Source organism: Felis catus, chromosome C1 (genome assembly GCF_018350175.1).
Source record: "Felis catus isolate Fca126 chromosome C1, F.catus_Fca126_mat1.0, whole genome shotgun sequence".
Classification (NCBI taxonomy): Eukaryota; Metazoa; Chordata; class Mammalia; order Carnivora; family Felidae; genus Felis; species Felis catus.
In genome coordinates, this window is record NC_058375.1 from 149,922,695 (window position 1) to 149,949,298 (window position 26,604).

Genomic DNA, 26,604 nt, shown 5'->3' on the forward strand with positions numbered 1-26,604 from the left:
TATCAAATAAGTTCTAATGTGATAAAAGTCTTCCAGGAGAACTTAACGGCTATGAGATCCCATTACAGGGGTTCCTAACTTGGTCAGGGATGTGAGCTGTTGGGGAAGGCTTCCCTGAAGGAGTGATAAGTAGTGATATTTATACCTGCTCAAGTCACTTAATTTGGTAGTGTTCTAGTATCTTCATCTATAGAAGGACATCATCGTACCCACCATACAGAACTCTTGTAAGGACTCAATTGCATAACAAATGAAAGCACTGACCATAGTGCCTAGCATGTGGCAAGTTATCAACATATATTTCTGCAACTGTTGTTATTATTATGATGCTTATTATTAATACTATTATTAGCTCGAAGGTGTAAAACTTAGCCAGGTAAAAGGAGGAGAGGAGGAACAGCAAGAGGAACTACTCCAGACAGTGGAAAAAATAAAAGCAAAAACCCTGAGACCAAGAAGGTTATGGACCTTCTAGATGGATAAAATTAGGAAGGACATGCAAACAAACAAACAAACAAACAAAGGGATCTCCATAAGGGAAGATCCTTCTGGATCTTTTCCAGAAGTTCCTCCTCTCACCCTGACCATCCTAAGAGCATCCTCCCTTGACTCCGCTTTCTCTTCCAGGAACCATATTGTAATCTTTATTTTCTTTTTTATAATGTGCTGCATTTTCCAAGTTCCCCCTTTCCAAATCTAAATTCCAAATTCCCTCTTTCCAAATTCCCAAATTTAATACATATCAGTGTCATAATTTTTTTAAAAAGAAAGATTTTAAAAGAGATCCCATCATTATTTCTCTTTCCATAGCCACCTAACTTCTGCAAAGTTTGGCTATTATTCACTGCCCTCTTCTGTCCCTTCTCACTCCCTCGGCAACTCATTGCTCCCACTCAATTGACACAGCTCTCTTGGTAAAGTCTTCAGATAGAACTTCCGCATTTTGTTTCTAAAACACAGATCTGCGCTCTCACTCATATCCTTCAAGTATTTCATGGCCTCTATCTCCTATAAAATAGCATCCAAACCTCTAAGCAAAATCACTCAAATGATCCACAGTCTAAGCCCAATCAGTCCTTCCATGATCATTTCCTGCCATTCTCCTCCATTACCAGCCTGTTTTCTACCCACTCCCAGCCACACAGAACTTCCTTCAGCATGTACTCTGAAGCGTCTCTGCCTTAGCCCAGCTCAGTCTTTCTGGCAAGAGCAGTCTTCCGACCTTCCTCTAGCAAAATTCTACTCCTTCTTCTAAACTCAACGAGCTTCAATGTCACCTCTTTTATGAGTTTCTCCAACCCTATCCACCTCTCCCCAAAACACAAGCAGGCTGCCCTCCAAAGAATGAAATGTTTACCTCTCTGCTTATATTATGAGTTCCATTAAGGGAGAAGCTATATTTAATTTACCTTTGCACATAGAAGCACCCAGCTCATAACTCAAAAAATGTCGTTGCTACTCAAACTAAAATAATATTATAATGGTTTTTGTTGAGGAAATCACATGAGAGGTGGGATATTGACAGTGAACTAGAGAGAGAGAAAAGAAGCAAAGACACATGCAAACCATTTCAATTATTTCTTGCAACCTTATGTGAGTATTTACCAATTTGGCACAGAGTTATTGAGGGCTTGCTATTTGTCAGGCACTGTGCCAGGCACTGCGTATACAGCTGTGAATAAAGCAAAACCTCTGTCTTCCCCTTCACAGGGCTAAGGATCTACTTGTGAGATGGATCCTGAAGAAACACACACACACAAATACACAGTTACAGACTGTGGTAAACGTCATACGGTTAAAGAAGAGGAGACGATGAAAAACGGCAACTTTGAGGCTCCAAATTAAATCAGGGGATGAGGAACACCCTCTAGCGGTAAGTAACTGTGACAATGAGAAGCACAGGCCGAGGAGGAAGTAACCGTGCAAAGAACGGAGAAAAGCCATTCTGAAAGAGGGGAAATGTCCTGGAAGGTCCTGAGGCGGGGGGATGGGGAACATGAGGAAATGAAGGACGGCCAGTATGCTGGGAAGCCGGTGAAGAAGAAACATGATGGGTCAGTTCCTCTAAGGCATCCTGGTTCTATGAAAGAGACTGTGCTTTCTTCTCGGGGCACCTATAAGCCACCGAAGATTTTAGGCATACAGTATTGTCTGTTTGGGGCTGGGGGTATAATGGCATCAGATTTACATTTTTAAAATATCACTCTGAAGTGAGGAATTAAAATTCCTTTTAGGTAGAATTACTAGCGAGATGGGAAAGTTGCCCATTTATTTGATTTTTCAGTACATTTGAGGTAATAGTTATGTGAACATCCATCAGTCAAATATTTGTCTCTAATCATTCTCAAAAGTTAAACCCAATCCACCCCTATAGCTCTGACTTCCCTGAATAGTATTCTTTAGGTGTACAAAGTTATAGTGCAGACAGATCCTGGTTCCTAGAATGCCACATGGTACATGCCAACAAATGTTTAATCAGAGCTGTCATTCCAAAGTGTGTAAATCCTCTGGTTGAGATATAGACTGGTATATGACATGGACTAAACCTCAAATTTTTCATTTTAACTTCAGTTGAAGACTTGGCCTTTTCTACCTGAGCTGACACTTATAAGAAACACTGAAAGCCGGTATTTTTGTTTGTGTAGAAATGTCACAATCCTTCCCTCTGTTGAGAACAAATTCACTTAAGTTACAATTATGTCACAAAAAGGACATAAAGCACGGTAGCATTAAAAAAAACCTTTTTTTTTAATGTTTATTTATTTTTGAGAGAGAGGGACAGAGACAGAGCACGAGCAGGGGAGGGGCAGAGAGAGGGGGAGACACAGAATCTGAAGTAGGCTCCAGGTTCTGAGCTGTCAGCACAGAGCTGGAAGGCGGGGCTCAAACCCACGGACCTCAAGATCATGACCTGAGCTGAAGTCAGCCGCTCCACTGACTGGGTCACCCAGGTGCCCTGAAGCACAGTATCATTTCAAGAATGTTTCTGTGACAATTTGTTAAACCAAAAGAAATACTACAACCAGAATGAAGGAGAGGAGGGAAGAAGAGAAATATAGTTGCAGATTGAACAAAAACGAACGGAACATACTTGCACACTTCAGCATATGGACTTAGGCTGGCAAGCAGCAGTGGTGACTGGGCACTACTTACAGCTTGGGAAGGAAAACTGTGAACACACATGGTGAAGATATATCCAACATTCAGCCAAGACAAGAAAAGAAAGAGAGCACACGCAATGTAGTATAAATTCCTTTCCCAAGCTTTTAATGTGCAGCAAGTTACCCAATATAAAAACGATGTTTGGGAAATGGATGAAAGAAAAGGAAATCTAGACCAAACAAAGCAGGAGACGGTGAAGACCTCCAGGTAATATAAAAGGAGTGGAATTTAATGATTTCAGAAAAATACTCTGGAGAAGGTAAAACAGTAGCTGTAACATTCATAGTAAGAACACCTGTAATGAAAGCTAACCTTTATTTATCAGGTTACTAGCTCTGTAGTGGGTAGTAATTTTATTTCCATTTGAAAGATGAGGAACCTGGTGCTAACTCCAATATCACTAAGCTGAAGTGTGAATGGGAAGTCAGCTCTGTCTGACTGGAGCTTGTGCAAATGAATTCCAGGTAGCTCTGTTGTTGCTTTTAATCTAGATCATTAAAGCTTTAATGAAATATAATACAGATTTCTGCCTTGTCTTTTTAAAATTTTTTTTAAGTTTATTTATTTTGAGAGAGAGAGAGTGAGAGGAAGAGAGGCAGACAGAGAGGGAGAGAGAGAGAATCCCAAGCAGGTTTCACACCATCAGTGCAGAGCCCGACATGGGGCTTGAACTCATGAACCATGAGATCATGAGCTGAAACCAAGAGTCAGACGCTTAACTGACTGAGCCACCCAGGCGCCCCTACCTTAACTCTTTTAATGACAAGCTTTCTAAATCATATTTTAGATTTTCCTTCTCTCTTAAACCCAATATCCTAAGCATGATTTAAGGTTCTCTTAATGATACATAATATACTGAGCATAATTTAAACATTAGCTATCATGTTCTGCCTAAGAGCAACCTCAAGAGATACTAAGATATGCAGGACTATTTTGTTCCTACACCAAATGGGACCCAAAGCTCTTTGAGTTGTTCCTGTTCATCACATTCCGACTAGTCTAGTCCTTCACTGCCAGGTTATCAGCTCTAACTGCTAGCTGCCATCGGGCACCGAGTTCTAGTAGCAATCTGTCCGCACACCCTTCCCCACAGTTCAGCTGCTTCTTGCTTCTCCAAACTCCTCTTGCACCATCCACTGTCTTCTGAATTCCAACCAGTTCAATTTGACACATTTTCCTAAAGTCTATTCTGCCCTGTATTGGTTCTCTGTGGGCTATTTCATCAACAATAATAGTGCAGATGCTGTGCCAAACCAAGAAAACTTGTACTTCCTTTCCACAAACTTCAGCTATCCAGTTCCCAGGGGCTTTGTGCGGCTTAATAGAGGTTGAGAAGACTAACAATCCTGTGAATCAGTAGCGGTGTCCTCATTTTCCAAAGTGGTAAACTGAGGCTCAGAAAGGTTAAGCAACTCTGTTAGGCTTTCACAGCTAATAAGTAGCAGAGCTCACATTTGCACATGGTCTTTCTGATTCCTAAGCTTCACTGCCACAAATGGGGGGAGAAAGACACAACAATTTTTCGCCATATGAATGGCCTGAAGAAATCGCCACAGTTTGCGTTTTATCTTTAATATAAATTAAGTATTGAATAATATCACAAATCCACACTGAAATTATAAAACACAAACCAGATTCAAAGCACAAACCAGAGATTTACTAAATAGGCGGCATATAATATTTGAGTTGTGCATGAATCAGTGCTAGCCTGAATATCACACTTTCACACATCACGTGACTTCCTTAGTGATTTCCTGGCACTCTTGGGTGCAACCCACAACTTTCGAGGCAGATTATTGCATAAGAGTAAAACAACTATGCAAAGATATAAAGATTTCTCTAGCATATATTCATTATCTCTTAGAATAAAAATATTGCTAGCATCAATTTTTGCATATCATCACACTCCAGCTTTATTGATCACTTTATTCAGAAGCCCATTTACCTCTCCTATTTAGACCTAATTCTATTACAGCCTGGTGGTCCAAATTCAGTTATTTACTTAACCAGTATATATATATATTTTTTTTAAATTTTTTTTCAACGTTTATTTATTTTTGGGACAGAGAGAGACAGAGCATGAACGGGGGAGGGGCAGAGAGAGAGGGAGACACAGAATCGGAAACAGGCTCCAGGCTCCGAGCCATCAGCCCAGAGCCTGATGCGGGGCTCGAACTCCCGGACTGCGAGATCGTGACCTGGCTGAAGTCGGACGCTTAACCGACTGCGCCACCCAGGCGCCCCAACCAATATTTATTAAGTAGATACTTTGCCACAAATACTCTGTGCTGCATATTATGTAAAACGGCAGACAGAGGTAACTCTTTTTATGGTGTATAACCCTGAATGTTTACTTAGGTACAGGGATTGTAACTGAATTAACATGCACCTTCATTTATTCCCAGTAATCCTTAAAATCGTCAATTATTACAAAGTTCAAGAAACTTCCGTAGGAGTTGTTTCATACATGAAATTACATTTTAACAATTTACTAATTGTTACTAATATTTACTAATATTGGAAGCTCAATTTACTAATTGACTAATTACTAATTTACTCAATTTACTAATATTGGAAGCTACTAAAGTCTTTACTTGGAGTGGAAAGGTCTTTATACAGCAACCACACCAAAAGAACGTCCTTAGACCTGTTGTAAGCACTGTTGGTTATGTCTTGGGGTCCTGGGTCTCAGAAAGAAATCTCTAGAGACACTTTTAAACACAAAAGCCACATACACACGATATGTACATGGAGTTGTGGAAAAATGGCTTCTTGGATGGGGCAGGTCCTTGTGTTTCATTACTTTAGACTCACACAGCCTTTATTTGCTGCTTTGACTCTTCTAAGCCACAAATCAGAGGCACCCTAGAAAAACTGCATCAATTTCAACAGCTCCTTAGAAGTTCAGGCAGCACCTTTCATAGACAAGACCTAATACCCACCACGTGGTCTAACTGTTTTTGTGATGCAATTATATTTTGAAATTGTTTAGCTTTCAGTTGATCAGCATTTTTGTTCCAAACAATCCTACTAATAGACTATCTATGGCACTTTAGAGACTTTTCATCCATGTAGCTTTGAGCTTTGTCTCTTTTCTAACATTGGCATATGTATTCTTATTTTCCATAAGTATCTACTCTTTCTTAGGGTTACTAAATTGTTGCCTCCCTTCCAAAAAATTCTAGTAGACTTCCCAAGTACATGACATTTAGTTTCATCTTAGAAAAATAAACAGGACACCAGTACTGCCATTCTTCCTGCTTATAAGATTTGCGCTTAATGGGGAAGAAGTGAGAGCTTTCCCCCTAAGGTCAGGAACCTAACAGGGATATCCACTCTCACCACTGTTGTTCAACACAGTACTAGAAGTCCTAGCCTCAGCAACCAGACAACAAAAAGAAATAAAAGGCATCGAAATTGGCAAAGAAGAAGTTAAGCTTTCACTCTTTGCAGATGACATAATACTCTACATGGAAAACCCAAAAGACTCCACCAAAAAACTGCTAGAACTGATATACGTGAATTCAGCAAAGTTGCAGGATATAAAATCAATGTACAGAAATCGGTTGCATTTCTATACCAATAATGAAGCAACAGAAAGAGCAATCGAAGTATCAATCCTATTTACAATTGCACCAAAAAACGTAAGATACCTAGGAATAAACCTAACCAAAGAGGTAAAAGATCTGTACACTAAAAACTATAGAAAGTTTATGAAAGAAATTGAAGAAGACACAAAGAAATGGAAAAATATTCCATGCTCACAGATTAGAAGAATAAATATTGTTAAAATGTTTATACTACCCAAAGCAATCTACACATTCAATACATTCCCTATCAAAAAAATGCCTACAAAAATCCCTGCAAAAAAATGTTCAAGAGCTACAACAAAGAATCCTAAAATTTGTATGGAATCAGAAAAGACCCCAAATAGCCAAAATAATGTTGAAAAAGAAAGCCAAAGCCAGAGGCATCATAATTCCAGTCTTCAAGCTGTATGACAAAGCTGTAACCATCCAGACAGTGTGGTACTGGCACAAGAACAGACACCCAGATCAATAGAACAGAATAGAGAACTCAGAAATGGACCCACAAATGTATGGCCAAGTATTCTTCGACAAAGCAGGAAAGAGTATCCAATGGAAAAAAGACATTCTCTTTAGCAAATGGTGCCGGGAAAACTGGGCACTGACATGCAGAAGAATGAAACTGGACCACTTTCTTACACCATACACAAAATAAATTCAAAATGGATGAAAGACCTAAATGTAAAATAGGAAACCATCAAAATCCTAAAGGAGAAAACAAGCAGCGACCTCTCTGACCTCAGCTGTAGCAACTTCTTACTACACACGTCTCTGGAGGCAAGGGAAACAAAAGTAAAAATGAACTATTGAGGCCTCATCAAGATAAAAAGCTTCTGTACAGTGAAGAAAACAATCAACAAAACTAAGAGACAACCAACAGAATGGAAGATATTTGCAAATGACATATCAGATAAAGGGTTACTATCCAAAATCTGTAAAGAACTTCTCAAACTCAACACCCAAAAAACAAATAATCCAGTGAAGAAATGGACAGAAGACATAAATAGACACTTTTCCAAAGAAGACATCTAGAGGGCTAGCAGACACATAAAAAGATGCTCAACTTCACTCATCATCAGGGCAATGCAAATCAAAACCATAACGAGATACCATGTAACCCATCAGAATAGCTAAAACGAACAACTCACGAAACAACAGATACTGGCGAGGATGCAGAGAAAGGGAACACTTTTGCACTGTTGGTGGGAATGCAAACTGGTGCAGCCACTCTGGAAAACAGTATGGAAGTTCCTCAAAACATTAAAAATAGAACTACCCTACAACCAATAATTGCACTACTAGGTATTTATCCAAGGATACAAAAGTGTTGATTTAATGGGGTACATGCACCCCAATGTTTACAGCAGTGCTATCAACAACAGCCAAATTATGGAAAGAGTCCCAATGTCCATCGATTGATGAATGGATTATGTGTATGTGTGTGTGCTTGTGCATGTGCATGTATATCTATCTACCTATCTATCTATCTATCTATCTATCTATACACACACACATACACATACAATGTGTATGTACATACATACAATGGGATATTCAGTGACCAAAAAGAATCAAATATTGCCATTTACAACACTGTGGATGAAACTAGGGTGTACTATGCTAAGCGAAATAAGTCAGTTAGAGAAAGACAAAAATCATATGATTTCACTCATGTGGAATTTAAGAAACAAAACAGATGAACACAGGGGAAGGGAAGGAAAAATACGAGAACAGAGAGGGAGGCAAACCATTAAGAGACTCTTAAATACAGTGAACAAGCTGAGGGTTGCTGGAGGGGGTGTAGTGGGGGGATGGGCTAAATGGGTGATGGGCATTGAGGAGGGCACTTGTTGGGATGAGCACTGGGTGTTATATGTAAGTGATGAATCACTGGGTTCTACTCTGAAACCAATGCTACACTATCTGTTAACTAACTTGAATTGAAATAAATAAATTTAAAAAATAAAAAATAAAAGATTTACATTTAAAATGCTTTTACTTGATCCTCCATGATCTTTTTAATTGCACAAATGCTTAAATGATTAAATGCACTTTGGAGAAACTTTAAATCCATAATTCTTAATGGCATATTTCAAAAAACTGCAAATGATACATATGCTTATCTTTAAAAATTTCAACAGAGGGGCGCCTGGGTGGCGCAGTCGGTTAAGCGTCCGACTTCAGCCAGGTCACGATCTCGCGGTCCGTGAGTTCGAGCCCCGCGTCAGGCTCTGGGCTGATGGCTCAGAGCCTGGAGCCTGTTTCAGATTCTGTGTCTCCCTCTCTCTCTGCCCCTCCCCCGTTCATGCTCTGTCTCTCTCTGTCCCAAAAAACTAAATAAACATTGAAAAAAAAATTTTTTTTTAATTTCAACAGAAATACAAACCAATATAAGCATTACATTTCTGCCCTATTTTCACATGTTTTCCTTTCTTCAACTCATGAATCACTATTAACCACTGACCAAACTGTATATTATTTCATTTGATATATGGTTAATTTTATTGCCTCAGATGATCAGCGAGCATTTTATGACCAAAGTTATCAGTAAATAATTTATTCCACTTTTCCATTACTTGAAAAGTAAAGTTTCATAACAGTGCCTGACACTAATACTTGAAGCATAGCCCCTGACTTACTGGATAGATGAGATAAGATTTAATGCATTTATCTTCCTTCTGAAAGATCAGCTCGTCAATATTGATTGAACCCAGTGTGCACAAAAGTATATATCAGGAGAGCAGAACTTCTCTGAACACTATTTTATTTCAAGTTTAAGCTTACCAAGACATGGGAGAATTTATGGCTTTTCCTACACCAGCATCATTAATTGGGAAGAATCCTTAATTACAATCTAACACATAATTAAATCCATTAACCTTGTGGGTAAGTTAAAACAAGAAGGCCCACAGAAAAGTGGAGTCTCCCTAAAACAGGTGATGACCTGAAACAGGTGATCACCCCGCCCCCAACTGCTCCATCTTAACCCGAAGCAAGGCAATCAATGTCCTGCATCTGGTCATAAATTTTGGGACGCATCTGCTTTCTGTGGAGAAGAGGAAATCGAGGTCACTTAATGACTCTGGAAGGCACCAAGTGCGAGGAGCAGAAAGGAAAGGAGGTGGTGACCACATGTGGGTACGTTCATCACTCAGCATGTTGCCACAAGGTAAGGAAATCAACAAAATGGTGGCATTACCAACACCAGAGATAGGCAGGGTGGCTGTGGCTTTGTCTGCAGTTCTAGAACTTTATTCGATCCAATTCAAGTAAGTGGAGGGGCAGGGTGCGACTTCCCATCCCTTTCCTTTTACTTTTTTAAAGTCAGCACTATGGTCACCGACCAGCCCGAGCCTGCACCCTCATCACCTCTGGAAGGGGAGCCCCGTGTGGCTGGTCTGGCTCTGTGAGAGTTCTGGGGCTGCTGTGAACACACAGGATGACCAAGACTGTGGAAGACACCCTCCCTAGCTCACAGCCATCACTGCCACTCACTGCCTTTCTCCCTGAGTTATAACCTCCCTTCTCACTGCTTTATATAGTCGATTAGGCCCACGCAAGTATTTGCCTACAGCAAATGACTCAGAAATTCTTCACAAATTTCCAGTAGAATATAATAGAAAAGGGGTCAGAGAAAGGAGAGAGTTTAATTTCCCTTGGACTGCTGTTTCTTTTCTTCTAGGCATTAGCCGTGTGGCCTTCTGCTTAGCTATAAAAAATTCTTCGGGCTAATAGGCAGCTGAATGGAATCACCATTGTCACCTTCTTGATTTAATAATTTTTCTATATTCGGTTTTCTATGACAATGGAAGGCAAGTGGCAGAGCTGATGATCTAGAACAACAGATAACACATGCCATTATTATTGTTTTAGCCATTATTGTTTTACATGCTCTACCCCCACCGACTTCCTTCCCAAGCTCTCCTCCACTTAGCCCAAAGGGCCCCAAACTTGAACTGGCATCAAATACATCTGGGAGAGGGTATTCAAGTGGCCTGAATGCACACTGTGTCGTGAGGAAAACCAATCTGTTCTGTGCTGTTTACCACAGATAACTAGCAAATGGACACTGAAGAGTTTCTGCTTAATGTTTACTGAGTTCACAACTGTGCTAAGTACTATAATGAAATAGGAGGGTGATCTCTGCCCTATATATGCTCTTTGCTCTTTGCTCCCATATATGCTCTTTGCCCAGGAGTTTCAAGGTAGCAGCCCTGAGAAAACCTCTTGACCTGTAATTTACATATCACACTGGTCAGATCAGGGCAGGAAAGGGTGGGCTGACAAAGAGGAAGGCTGGATTTCTGAGGACAACAGCAGTGAGTAGACCCAGGAGGAACCACGTGATTTTTGAGATTCTAGTACTGAGTACGGAGAAATGACACTCTCAACAATAAAAATATTTGGCAAGAAAAATAGAGAATTTGAACAAACATCATATTAGCCGTGGTCATTTGCTAGATTTAGATAGGCATTTCAGTGGCAGAATGAGAATCTGAGCAGAATGGCAGAGATTGGAGGTTAAAAGGCAATCTAACACTTGCTATTTATACGTTAAAGGAAAAGCATGGCAAGGAAATGGGCTTTTCCTGCAGAACTGAGAAGAAAACAGAGCACACTGTCAGGAGAAGAGAGGTAAAGAAAAAAACAAACGTGATCCTTAAAATTAGGCAGAATGCTTTTTTTTTTTTTAATGTTTATTTATTTGAGAGACAGAGCACAAGTGGGGGAGGGGCAGAGGGAGAGGGAGACACAGAATCCGAAGCAGGCTCCAGGCTCCGAGCTGCCAGCACAGAGCCTGACGCGGGGCTCGAACTCACAAACCGTGAGATCATGACCTGAGCCAAAGTCCGTCGCTCAACCAACTGAGCCACCCAGGCGCCCTTTTTTTAAAAAAATTCTGATAGAACTAGGGTTTCATTTCTGCTAACAGTAGCTTCCCATAAGAAAGATGTTATCTTTTCTACAAAAGAGAGGTTCACAAAGATGTTCAGAATGGTCAGGATGGCGAATCCAATGCCTATGAAAGCTGATTCTTACTCACTTGAGCGATTTAATCCAGAATCTTTCATTAGATATCTACTTTCATTTCATAATACGCCTCTCAAAAAGCATCAGTTTGGCTGCCACAAGACTACGTATTTAGGGCTGAAAAATGATTCCTGCCAGCTGCGAATGTCACCCGGAGGTTTAGCCAGGACCCTTTCTGAATGAGACGGATGCACTTTCAGTGTGGTTCCAAGCAACCCAGAGGGAGGGTCACAAGAGGGTTTTTAACCCAATATCTTCTATTTCACTCCACAGTTACCCCTTTTTCTCATTCGCAAGTGTTTTGTCTATTATGTTGTCTTCCTTTCTCCTCTATGGTTATGAAAAAGAATTTAAATTTTGTGAAACTGGCAGTTAAACCATCTACCATGAACTTTAAAAAAAAAAACCCACTTTGCCTATTTTACAAAATACTAAAGCCCCTTTGAAAGAATATGGAGGAGAGGTCCTCTCCTGCATGCTGGTGGAAGGATAAATGAAGACATCCCTTTCAGAGAGCGACTTTCCACTACTCCTCTTCCAGAATTCTCCTCAGAGAAGCTTCTGCACATGTGCACAAAGAGATCCAGATAGGGATATTCACAGGGATATTTCCATAACAGTGAAAAAATGTGCATCAATCTAATTATGCATCAAAAATTGAATAGATAAATTATGACATAAGACAGAAAATTACTAAGGAATAAAATGAATAAAATATATAATATGCAATCAACATGACATTTTTCAAAAACCTAAGTCTGAATGAACCAAACTACAGAATGATACTCTATCACACAGTATGCTATCATAAACGTAAATTTATTTTTTTAATGTTTATGTATTTTTGACAGAGAGAGAGAGAGAGAGAGAAAGAGGGAGAATGAGTGGGGGAGGAGCAGAGAGACAGGGAGACACAGAATCTGAAGCAGGCTCCAGTCTCTGAGCTGTCAGCCAGAGCCTAATGCAGGGCTCAAACTCACGGACCATGAGATCACGATCTGAGCCAAAGTCAGACACTTAACTGACTGAGCCACCCAGCCACCCCATAAACATAAATCTAAAAACACAAAATAATCTAGTACTACATATTGTTTTATTAACACACATAAATGTAGGAAAAGTAAGGACATGAATGTGAACACTAGTCTCAAAATTCACGATGAGAGGTACCCCTGAGGAAGTAGGGAAGGCAATATTTTATGTCTTTCATTAAAAAGAAAAAAGGAAATTAAGCATATGAGGCAAATGTTAATAACTATTAATACTTTAAGGAAGATACATGAGTTCTTATGTTATTTCCTTGCAGCTTTCTAGATGTTGATTTTTAAAAATAGTTCACCTCTGATTACCTTTTATTTTAAAAGTCGTACATTTTCTTAAATTCATTCAATTGCCTATTTGCTCAATGTATTCAACAAACATTTGTTGAACATGTCATTAATCCTGGGATATGAAGAATACGAAAAGATCGTGCCCTTGTAAGGCCCACATGAATGGACTAATTCTTATTTAGGAATCTTGTCACATTCTGCAATGTAGTTTTCTGTATATAGTAAGGAAGGATTCCCGCTAGGTTTGCAATTGCCCAAGAGTAACTGCAAGGTGCTTATTTGCAGGATAGCATACGACTATAGTGCCAAAACTATAATTATCAATATTTACCTTTAACTATCTTCTTGCCGTGAGTTTTAAAAAGGGCATTAAAGCAAATGAGTTTTGAAGATGTTCCAAAGTAAGTTATTATCAAACAGACAATTATAATGACAAAAAAGTCAAATAAATTCATCTTTCTTTGAAGGTTTTCCAAGGAGACAGATTAATTGGCTAACCTGTCACTACTAATGAAAACAGAATGTGATAGGGTGAAACTTGAATTTGTCATAGTTGCTACAACACTACAATAGCACTTCCAACATCTTACGGCTCAATTCTGTAGACATTCAAGACTAAAAGTATTGCCTATTTCGTTTTTCTCTAAGGTAGCTGTATATAGTCTTTGCGCAACAAATATACATTGCCATCTATACTGAAAAAATCAGTCCTCAATTTGTTGGCTAACTCAACGGTAACTCAGTTATTGCAACTGACCAACTCAATTCTACATTTTTTATTCAACTTTTTTGTTTGATAAAGATGAGAAAGGCACCACTCTCAGTCCTCACCTGTCAGCCCCCAGGTCTACAGTAAGGCTACCCTATTATTTACTTTCAAAGAAAGACCAGGTCTGAGGGTATGAAAAAGTCAAATACTGACCAGATCACAGCCAGTATCAGGAGTAAGGAATCATCAAACATGATGGATCATCATGGAATCATCAACATGATTGATCAACATGGAATCATCAAAACAGGCTTAATCAGAACCCGAGTGAGGACTGTGGGACTGGATTCTGTCTTCTCTCTAATGCCTTCTGATAGTATCGTCAATCATCAAAGTTCACAGTATAGCCATAAGATTAGGAGGCTGGTACAGATTACCCCAATTTATTTATGCCTGGGTCTGATCAACCAGTATGGATCAAGATGCCAGGTAAATAAGTTAGGACTTTGTAGGGCTACAGTATCTCTCTCTCTCTCTCTCTCTCTCTCTCTCTCTCTCTCTCACACACACACACACACACACACACACACACACACACAATTCTTACACTTCTGAATTTCAATTTTTACCTAGTAATTATGTTACCTAGTTTCCATAAAACCTCCCTCTTTGAGTAATTCTAACACTTACCAGAAAAGGGTTTTTTAGGTGCCTGGGTGGCTCAGTCAGTTAAGCATCCAACTCTTGATTTTGGTTCAGGCCATGATCTCATGGTCGTGAGATCAGGCCCCACATCAGGCTCCGCAGTGAGAGAAGCCTGCTTAAGATTCTCTCTCTCCCTCTCTCTCTCTCCCCATCCTCTCTCTCTCTCCCTCTCTCTCAAAAAAAAAAAAAAAAAAAAAAGAGGGGCGCCTGGGTGGCGCAGTCGGTTAAGCGTCCGACTTCAGCCAGGTCACGATCTCGCGGTCCGTGAGTTCGAGCCCCGCGTCGGGCTCTGGGCTGATGGCTCGGAGCCTGGAGCCTGTTTCCGATTCTGTGTCTCCCTCTCTCTCTGCCCCTCCCCCGTTCATGCTCTGTCTCTCTCTGTCCCAAAAATAAATAAAAAACGTTGAAAAAAAAATTAAAAAAAAAAAAAGAAATGACTTTTTTGCTTAAAGTGTATTCATGTGTTATCATCATATGGTATGTATACACTCAAAGTGTTTTATCATTTTATTTCACTTATTGTCATTCCAGGTGAGTGAGATGATGTCTGTCAATCATACCTAAAAAAAACAAAAGTTTCTAAAATCATTTCCTTTTATGACATTAAATTTACTCAATAAATTGTATCATTAAGTTCCAGAGATTCTCAGAGTATAGCTAACTGTAAATATAAAATATTGTTTGCTTTCCACTGATGCTTTATCAAATCCTAAAGAGGAAAAAACTCTAAATCAGTCATCCATGTAAAAATGAGACACCAAAGCGGCTATCAGGCTAATTTTAAGATTTTTAAATTTGAGAACTGGATCAGCAAGGCCTCAGCTTTTGTTTCTAACTGAAGTAAAAGTACTCATTCCTCACATGTTAACACAGTAGCCAAAACCAGTAAGTATATAACATCCACAAACCCCCCACCCCACACACGCCTCAAAATGAAGGCCCAAATTTTACTTGGCTATACCTATGATGTGGTCAGACGCAGTATCTGTTTTAGCTGAGTTCTGTGTGTTCAATCTTTATTATAAACAAATCACTTAAGCGAACCTAAGAGAAAGAAGCTAAAACAAACAAGCAAAAACCAGGTGAAGCTCTGACTTCAAGGGAAGCAACGAGATAAAGTGAAGTAGTCTGGCTTTGCAGTCTGACGCAGGTTTCAAATTCTAGTTCTGCTCCTTCCCTGCCTTATGGCCTTGGGCAGGTGCTTGACCTCCATGAACCTCGGTCTCCTCTTAGGTAAAATAGGATAAAAATTATCTGTCACAGATTGCTGTGAGGATCAAATCAAATGATTTCATAAAGTACCTGACAATAGTAGGCAATAAATAAGTGTTAATACTTCTCCTCCGGTCTCTTTTCCCAAAGAAGAAGAGAATCACCTAGGGACAGACGCATTAAAGGCATGCTGGCAACGCTCATGAAGGAGAGAAACAGAGAGTCTGTTAACAAGTGGAGATTATAATTCAGGAGGGCATTCTAGTACACACGTGTGAGGGCAAAAAAATGGACGAGGACTAATTGCTATGAGAAATGCAAAGGGATGCAGCTGACCAGTAAGCGTGTAATGTAGAAGTGTGGCCATTAAGGAAAGGACAGGGTATTTAGTGGGAGCTAATGAGAAGAATCAGGACTTTTGATTAAACACCACTTGGATTCCTGATTGTATTACTTGAGTGCCATCTCCGAGTGAACCTTAGGCATAGCAAGGAACCATGATAAAGCAACTACAGTGGGACCTTGTTTTCCAAACCCCAGATAAGCTTAGCAGAATTAACAGTGCTAAGGCACCGGTTGTCATCCAGACTGACACACCTTCAGGTCTACATGGGCATCCATCCTAACCATCTTCTACACGAAATTAGCTTTCTGGCCCCCTGCGTACTGGCAGGCCAATACGCAGAACCTCCGGGCTTTCAAATGCCACGGAATCAGGTGGATAACTGCAACCTGAGCAAGTACTGTGTTTCATCAAATCTAAGATGTCCCCTCATCTTAGATGATGATCCCTCAACAGCAGGATACGCCATTATTTTATGCGCCACTTAGAAATAAAAGATGCTCCAGGAATCTGATAGAAGAGCACTACCGACAACTGGGACACCCAAGAGTCACATCCTCCGGGGAAGGGCCAACAAGAAATAAACCTACCATGCTGAAAGAGAACCATACATGCAAGGAACGGTGCATGTCTCAAGCTTATGACTAGGTGAAGAGAAGAAATCTCCGCTGAGAATTTGAACTACCAACTGGTCCTACACCCACACAACCAGTATGGCACAAGAAAACCTCAAACAGAGAATTTAATTTCAAGTGGTTTCAAATTGAGAGTGTCCCCAGGTGGTTGTCCCAAGTACACAAAAATCCACAAATCCCCTCTGGAAGGACTGGACTTTAATCCAGGCTGACAAGCACTCAAACATGCCACCAACTACACAATGCACTCCAATTTCAGGGAAGTTAAAGTGTTGGGGGATGAGGGGAAAGAAATGTGTGCATTTGGAATTTTTAAAACAGTACCTGTTTTCTTAAAAAGAATAAGACAATGTTATTTCTGGATCTGGGTCACTCTTCGAGTATTTATTAGTATATATCCACTATGTGCATAATAGAGGTTTCAAAGCAATTGAAGACATGACCCTTGCTCCCAAGCGGCTTACTAACGATCTCTCTGGAAACAGAGCTTCATGTCTCTATCTGATTTACTTTTGGATTATTATGGTTGCAGTGCTGTCACAAAATGGTTAGAGGGGTAAATGCACATGCCCCTCATCTTGGGTCTGCTTTTTATCATGGTCTAGCATTGAAATGGTGTCTTTACAAAATCAGAAGTAAACCTGTTTTCATTCCTCCAATTTCAGCAAAATTGATTAAACAAGATACTTTATGATTACTTTGGTTAGCTTTCACTTGAAAAAACAATATTAGGTGCAGCATGTGGGATATGCGATTTTGATCATTTAGTTAAAATTTATAGCATAAGTAAATATGATTAACTTCTACATTGGATAGGAAAGCTTAAAGGAACCTTACCTTTAAGGCTTTTTTTAAAAAACCTGTAAATGTCAGAAATCATTACAGCAACTTTTATTCATTAATTCAGCTTTGAAAAGTGAACATCTAATTTATTGGGCAAGAGAGATCTGAACTCTTGCATAAAAAGAGGTAGCAGGGCTAGCTTAGTAACAACCCACTGAAAAATTGTTAGCATTAGTTCTGTCCTTACCCATGACAGAGTTAGTATTTTTACCTGTGCTGCAATTACTCCGTGCACATATGCCAAAACCCAGCCCCGGGGAACCTTACACAAAAGTCTCTGTCGGATGCCACTTCTTGGGAAATGTTCTGTTATCACCACCCGAAGGAATATAGTCTCCTCCAAAGACAGTCACTTGGTTTCATGCCTTGGTACTTTTCTTACAATACCCTCAACCCCCACTCTGAGTCCTCAGCAAGACATGTTCAGAAAGTCATTTAAAACAGACAATATGCCTGACTTGGTAACTGTTCACAAGCAAACATGAAGACTCTCAGAGAATAAACTATATACAAATTATACACATCATAAATGTTTTTAATGATTATTTATTTGGGGGGAGGGGGCAGAGGGGCAGAGAGAGATACACACACAGAATCCCAAGCAGGCTCTGGGCTCTGAACCGTCAGCCCAGAGCCTGATGCGGAGCTCGAACTCACCAACCGTGAGATCAAGACCTGAGCCGAATTTGGATGACTGCGCTATCCAGGCACCCCCAAATTATACACATTATAGATACATACTCTCACACTGCACATGAGCTGGCTCACACTAGATCATTCTTTCATGGCTCTTCTCCAGGTAACCTTAACCTTAACTCGAACCAGAGACCTCTGTCTGCCTCCTCCGACATGAAGGACCCAAAAGTTCTTGCCTGGGTCTGGTCCTCATCCCCTGAGTCCTTGCTGCCACCACGGCCTTGACTCCAAGTTTCCTTGGACTCTGCCCATACAAGTTATGTGGTCCCTGATAGCAACTCGGGGCTGCAGGGCTTTGAAGGCTTCAAGCATTTTCTACACTCGTCATTTTGCCAGTAGGTGCTAGCTTCCTCACAGTGGGACAACCCTCTGCCAGAATCACTACCCATACCCAAAGGTTTCTAGTTGCCCACTTTGGTATGCGTCCCCTCAAGACCAACTTTCTTCAGGGAGTTGGTAATCTCAGCATTTAAATCCTGACCTTCTGTTTTCTCTCAGGATCTTACTGGTCTCCCTATAACTCTCTCTCAAGCCACAGACTTATGCAAACAACTTAAAAATTATTCTGTGGAGGCACTGAGAGAATTGTCACAAGACAACGTATATAATTACATTCTGGAACGTAACTCCATAAGTGAGTAAAGGAAAGATTTCAAAAAAATACAGTTATGGAAATGAAAAGGTGACCTCACAGTGAATAGATAAAACCATGAAAAGTAGGGAGGAGGGATAGGTTATAAATTTCTGAAAGGAGGAATGAAAAAGAAGATTCTTAATTAAAGATGCTCCACCTGCATTGGCAGCATCTGAAGCCTAATGCAGAGAACTATGATTTTCATTGAGTGTGGTACTATTGGACCAAGATGGTAAAATCGCACAGATACATTTTAAATCCATGAGGTGCAGGTGTAGACGTAAAAGAAAAACAAATCCGAGCCGGTTTTCTGCTTGGAACAGCTCCCCCTCACAATCCCCAAATACTATTCTGTACACCCACTTTCCTTTTACTTTCTAGCATGTATTAACTACATTATAGATTTTTTTCAACGGTCAATATAAAACGGTGTCATTATTCATTTCCTATGGTGCCCCGTACATAGGTATTTTCTTGATTATATGAAAAGGGACAATATTTATAGATTAAATATGTTCTGTTTATCAACCACATCAATTACTGTTCTCTTCCCTTTTTTTATTGTTTACTCTAAGATACATTTATACTTAATTGCTATATATTATATTTTAACAATAGTGATTTGCATACATATAAACTCCTTGGAACACTGCCTGGAACACGGCAAATATTCAATAAATGTTAGCTGTAATCATTGTCATTATTATTTTTGTTATTGTTGTTAAAAACAATTTACCTTAGTATAATGAATTCTAATTATATCACAGCTTATACCCGCCAGGAAATTCCTACACTGTGCAGAATGGATTTACACAGTACTCGAGAATTATAAAGTGGATTCCAAATTCATATAATGCAAGAACGTAGAATCACTTTGGCTAGGTATCTTTTGTACACATCGCAGGCACATTTGATTTTATACTTAAATATTTTTGTGATCGGTAGTGAAAAGAGCTGTTTAACACTAATTTTAGTTGAAGTATATAGAAGGCAACTCAGCTAGGGGTTTTCAAGAAACCTTTGACAAGAGTCCCAGAAAACCAACTTTAAGATAATAAAGAGCCTTATTATGCTTGGAGTTACCCTCACCTTCAACCCATCCTTCATGCACCTGCTAAATTAATCTCCCTAAAATGTTGTCATTCTTCAGCTAAAAAGTTTTAATGGCTCCCATTGCTGCAAGGACAAACGAGAACTTTTTGCTTGCCTCACCCTCCTACACGGTTTGCCAGACAGAATCCACACTGCTCCTCCTATTAGCTTCAAATATAACAAGGCTTTTCTGCCACCAACATCACTCGTCCTCATCATCATTTCTTTCAAGGCTGAACACAAATGTTGACCCGTCCACAGAATCTTTCTGATCTCCCCTGAAGAGAAGTAAGGTCTGTTTCTCCAGTTTTCCACACACCATTCCCCTCATACCATCCACGGCCCTCATCTTAGGTTGTTAACGGTTACTGATCATGCAGCAATTCCTCCAGCTGCACTATACTCTCTCCAAGAGTGGGGATATGTCCGACCTTTGAATCCTCCATATGTGTCGTCAAGAATACTTGTGCAAAGAACATTATTATGGAAGGATACGTAACCAGAAAATAACATAAGAATCATAACATAATTGCTTTAAGTTCCAAGAATGGTCTCTCTCGGACTAATGTTGGGCTTAACATTTTTATATAGCATTTAAGAGAAGCATTACACATCGAAACAGCCACATCTAAATATAACTCTCTACCCTTTCGTCACAACGACATACTGAGCTGATGAGGACAAGCTGTGGCAAACTGGATAAAAGAGGTAACTGATGATCTCCAGTATCTATAAAAATCAGACTAAAGTAAAGTAGACATCCCACTAAACTATCAGTTACAACTGGAACAATATTTGGAATTCATTTTGGACTACGTGAAAAGTAGCTACATGAACCATAACCCAAAAGAGCAATTAACACTGGGCATGGGAAATTATTTATTGGAAATAAAATTAAAAACCTAATGTTAGTATGTACAAAATTCAAGTGCATCCAGGATGCTACAGGAAGTTGTAACTACTGCCCTTCCAATAAAATGAAAAACAACTAAAATGACTCAAAGAATAGAGATATTTCCATGCAAGTATAATTTTAAAATTAGGATTCTTCAGTGTGGAAAAATATTAATTTGAAGGAAATATTTTTAAAGTTTATAAAATCATAACCAAACTCATTCCTCAAATCATGGAAAATTAGGAACAGAGGAAAGATTTGAAAGATGTATTTTCTTGGGGGAAAAAAAAAAGCCAAAAGTACTTCACAAATGTGTGTGGATTACATAGCTCTCAGTGTCCTAAACACATAAACAGGCCCAAGAATGGTCTAGTCATACTCACAGATGTTAGATCCATTGGTTATTTAAGAGATATTTGGGGTATCTGGTTGACCTCATCCAACTGTCATCTAATGCTCCAAAAAGTTCCTCCCTTATTTCTCAAAGTAGGGTCAGAATCATGTTTGGAAAAATCCTTGGTCTAACTCAACATAACCTTTCATATATTCTAATTGTAAATGGAAGCTTACCAAGTATTTTGAGAAGTAGGCAGATGGGTTTATACTGTAAGAGAAAGTAAAGGGCTATAAAGAAAATTGTTTGTACTAAGGGCTCTAAACCCAGTTTCGCTTCAAGCCAGGGTTAGGGGGAGGCAAACATCTAATTTTTTATTGAAAAATAATACTTTGGATAACCTTTTAATTTTTTGAGGTGCTCTAACACTCAGCCATTCAAATATCATGATGCAAACCTTTCATATTTCCAATTTTTCCAATTTCCAATTTTTCAGGTTGACAGTCCTCTTCTGAAAAAAAAAAAACTTTTTGGCCATATAACAGGTTAACTTTCTGTCAAGTGGTTCAAATCTCTCTAGGAATATGCTTGACAAATTCTCAAATTTTAGACAACAGACTAGAAAAAGGAGGCAAAAACAGTTGGAACCACTGGTCTAAACTGAACTCAAACCTTCCTCTCTGTATTGAGTTTTGTGATATAGCTATGCTTTATTTTTGTGTCAATATAAATGAATTTTCATTATTATAAAGCCAAACATCCCTGGGAAACTGATAGGAAAAATATTACAGAGAAAGCCCAGTATGTATTTTACATATTTTACATATATACATATATTATTAAAGCACAGAACTATAAATCAATCTTTTAAATATTTCCCCTTTCCAAAAGAGAGAGAGAGGAGAGAGAGAGAGAGAGAGTTATCACTCCAGTTGTGTATCTTGTTACCATCTTGTTACCTCTTGTTATCATCAATGCTGAAGGATCAACTCTTCAGGTATTAGCTATAACTATTAAATTAGCCTAATCTAACTTTAATAAACAAGATGTGGACTTAACAGTCTATGTTTGGTTTCATTTAAATCTATGATATTCTGTTGCCTCTTTGCATTTGATATTTTTAGTAAATGCCTGAAAGAAGGAACCAGTAAATACATTTTGTACTAATTTCTAGTGTAAAGTTATTTTCAAACAAATAAAACTTCGTAATAAACTTAAACACAATCTCCTTTGTTTATGTCAGCTTACATAAAAGTCCAAAGAGCTGAATGCATAGGCTCAGTTGCAAACAAAATAAAAATATTAAATTCTTTGACAGTCGAAGAAATAATTCTCATTCAGTGATCCCTTTATTATTGCTATCTTTGGTTTCCATGGGGGTTCATGTGAATAAAATAAAGTAAAATCCCACATGCACTTAGACAGAATTACAAATGAATGTTCTCTATGCCTGTTTAGGTTAAGAGTTCCAAGAATGACTATCATGTGAGTATAATGGCGGTCTTTTAGCAGTACCGACATAAAAGGGCCGTTCAACTGTGTTGTTTAATTGTATATATTCCAATGCTAGGCAACTCTCCAAGCCTTATTGTAAACATTGTATAAGGCCTGTAAGTTCAGCAAAATAATGGAGTTCAGGCTTTTCACAGTGAACTCCAAGTGACAGTTGACTTCTCTTCAGGATTTTATATATTGTTTGCCATGATTAGTGCAGACTGCTTTGTCACATAAAACAAGCTGTCATGTGGATCTCAGACTAATGTTATGTTCTAAGAGTGTCATTTTTTTACCCCGTGAACACTGACTTGGTGCAGTGTTTTGTCTCCATGTCTATAGAAAAAGGTAATCTATTACAAACTGATGTTACAGTTGTGTTAAGGTTAGTAATACAAGAGAATGTAATAGAAATAGATAATCAATAGCTGTACTGAACAGGTATTAAGTATACTGATTACTGTGTTACAGCAACAGAGAAATATTAATTTGATGAATATTATACTTTAAAAGCACTTTTAGGCAAAAATTCACGTTTTCGTACACTCTCGAAGTAGTCACTAGTTTCTAGTCGGTAGTGCCATGATTAAGGAGGAAAAAAAGGCAGAGAACCATAGGATAAAAGGTACTACAATACTACCCTTTCGTTTTGGAAGAATGAGGCTCATTTACTGTTCAAAGGACATTGTTTATACATTCCAGACTTCCATCTTATAATTGCTCTAGGATTTGTAAAAAGGAAATCTCAGCAGGGCAGCAAAATTTATTCAAAGCAATAGCTGCACATAATTGGTATAAAATACCAGAACAGTCTGCTCTGAAAACTCTTTTCTCAGCAATGCAGATTTCCACTCCTTCAACTCTCTTTCTATATTCAAATAAAGTTTGCTTCCTTCTCTTCCACTACTTGAACCTTTCCTTCCCCTTTCCAGCTCACATATTTTTTAAAAGGTCCTACAAAGAATTTTCAACACAAATGACACGAGCAACTTTGATGTCCATGTAGTTTTATTTGTTTACCTGGTTACTATGACAACAGGGAAGTAGGATGAACCCCTGTTGTGGAAGAAAAGTTGGTTTTATCTTCCGTACTTACACAGAACTTCATGAGTTAGTTATGTGTTTTATCACTCGAGAGAGGGGGAGAGAGAGAGAGAGAGAGGAGAGAACGAGAGGGAGAGGGAGAGCTAAAACTTCATTGTTGTGTGAGGATCATCTCAAGAACTGAATTAAATGAACAAAAGAAAGGAAGCTTAAGTTTGAATACTATTAGACAAATTTGAGAATAAAGGAAGGAGAGTCCAAAGTGTGATACACGCCACACATAATTAATTACAATCACACCCTTTCTCTAGCACACTGTGTCGCTGTTCCAGAGTGTGAGCTGGGGTTCTGACAAAATTCCTCCAAAAATGAAATGGAAAGAATAACGGCATCTTCCTATTCAAAGTGCCATTTTCATTTTAAAAGTTATTTCAACAAGTTCTTACAAAGCTTACAATAGCTTTGCTAATATAACACCACTTTAAAATGCCGTTAGATAGGATTTTAGCAGATGTTTCTTTACTGACATGAAGGAGAATTTGTGGGTGATTTTGTTGTTCTTTTTGGAAAAGAAAAAAATCTCCATGAAACTGGAAACTTCACCTCTCAATATTAAAGATTAAAAAATGTTCTTGAGTGGTGATGTTTGCACACAAGGTCAACATACTTAATGCCATGGAATTGTACACTTAAAAAATGGTTAAAATAACAAACGTTACGTTATGTGTATGTTACCACAATAAACAAAACACAAACATTCTTGAGTATGTACAGCAAAAGCCATTTTCAAATTTTGTCATACTGAATTTAAAACTTGTTCCTTTTAAAAGTCACAGTCTTACATATAATCCTCATGTCCTATTAAAGACAGATGAAATAAAGTATAAGGTGGAAAAAGGTCGGCAAAAGGTAGAGTTGAGTAAAATAAGAATAATCAGAAAACAACTATCTATGAACTTAACACTATGAAAAGTATTTTCAGCTGTATTACAGGTAACATATGATATTATGATGTGATAATCTGCTTTTCCTTATGGAATATTTATGAGCATCAAGTGACTATTTTTTCAGATAAACCCCAAGAGAACTCTCAGATCAGATGTAAAGACATTTTATCATAAAGCTGAATACACACATACATACACACACACACACACACACACACAATACATACAAATACACATACATATATCCAATAAACTCAATAAAATAAGCAAAAAAAATTAAGCCACTACATATCAAAACCTTGAAGATATATACGCCTTCAGTATATATTCAGTCATATATTCTTCTAGCTGTGTACATATTAATTTCCTGTCTTCATTCTTTGAATATTTCTTTGTAACCAATTCCCTTCACATGGAAGCAACTAGTATGGCAATTAAGGATCAAATATCCAGAATAACTACATCATAGAAATATATTGTTTTTTAATTGAAGTAGACATCTTAATGGTAAGAAATCTGGACACAGGTGTCATTTAAAATACAACTCACTCTAAATAAATATAACCGACATTTGTAAAGCATAGGCTATATAACATAAAGGGTTCTGGTATATTTTGCTTCACTTTTATTATCCAAAGCCTTAGGACCTGCTCCATCTTGGTTATTTTTAACTTCTCTCTTTACAGTCCAGTGACCAGTATGTGCAAGGCTCCTATATACGGAGGCTAGTAATCTGAAAATCTGAAAATGCTATGTACCCAACTTTTTACTTCAAAATGGATTTCATACAAGAATTAAATCTGGTGGTGCACATTTATTTAACAATTTGTTATGCACAGTGTCCGATAGGAAAGTCACTATCCAAATGTGGCCAAAAATGTTAAATTCAGTTCCTCCATGGCACTTGCCAACTTTCAAGTGCCTAATTGCCCCTATGGGGCCAGTGGCCACTGTATCAGAGTGAAAATACAGAACATTTCTATCATCACTGAAAGCTGTACTGGACAGGGCTGCGGCACAGGGTTGTTCCAAACAGCAAGCTCCCCAAATTTACTTGAAATGAGGTGTTTTGTATTACTTTATAATGCCACTTCCAACTATTTAATATCAACACTTGCTTCACTGCTTTCGGCATCTATCCGTTATGTAAAGCAAGGTACAACTCTACTAGCAGCTAATGTCTTAGAAAGTTATCCACTATAGGGTGGCTTAGTCAGTTAAGTGTCCGACTTCAGCACCGGTCATGATCTCACAGTTCGTGGGCTCAAGCTCCCATCAGACTCTGTGCTGACAGCTCAGAGCCTGGAGACTTCTTCAGATTCTGTGTCTCCCTCTCTCTCTGCCCCTCCCCCACTCTCTCTCTCAAAAATAAATAAACATTATAAAAATTTAAAAAGAAATAAAGTTATCCACTACTGATAGCAACAGGTCTGGTAAAATGCTTTGCATATGGCCACTCTACTAAATAATGTTTAGCTTATTTGACTAATAATGCAAATTTTTAAGAAGGCAATAAGTAGCACTGCTAAGTAAAAGTAAAAAAACTATCCATTAAGATAAGTAATAAGCGGTCATTCATTTATTCGACAAATATTGAAGGAACTCCAAACCTCCTCTGGCCTTTCCACCCTCTTCTATGCCCTGGGAGGCTGACTTATAATGCCTTCCCCCTGTTCCTCCTCCCTCCAGGTTCCTACTAGTTCCAAAAGAAGGCACAGGCAGGAGATCCCAACATAGGAAGGGAGTGAGGGATGTCTGCCCAACATGGGTTGGCCTTGGTCCTCCAGTGAAGGTCACTGCTCCTCTCTGAAAGCCCTCTTCACAGGACTATCCCTCTAAGTTCCAGTAACAGCTTCCAACCTAGCTCTTCAGACCCAGCTTAGTAAAGGTGCCCATCTTTTGCTGGCCTC

At 38.8% G+C, this 26,604-nt stretch overlaps 1 protein-coding gene across 8 annotated transcripts in view; it reads right to left on the bottom strand.

Annotated features, from left to right (window-relative positions):
* RBMS1 (RNA binding motif single stranded interacting protein 1) overlaps positions 1-26,604 on the bottom strand; it is a 220,265-nt gene that overhangs the window by 174,746 nt on the left and 18,915 nt on the right. The window lies entirely within an intron of this gene.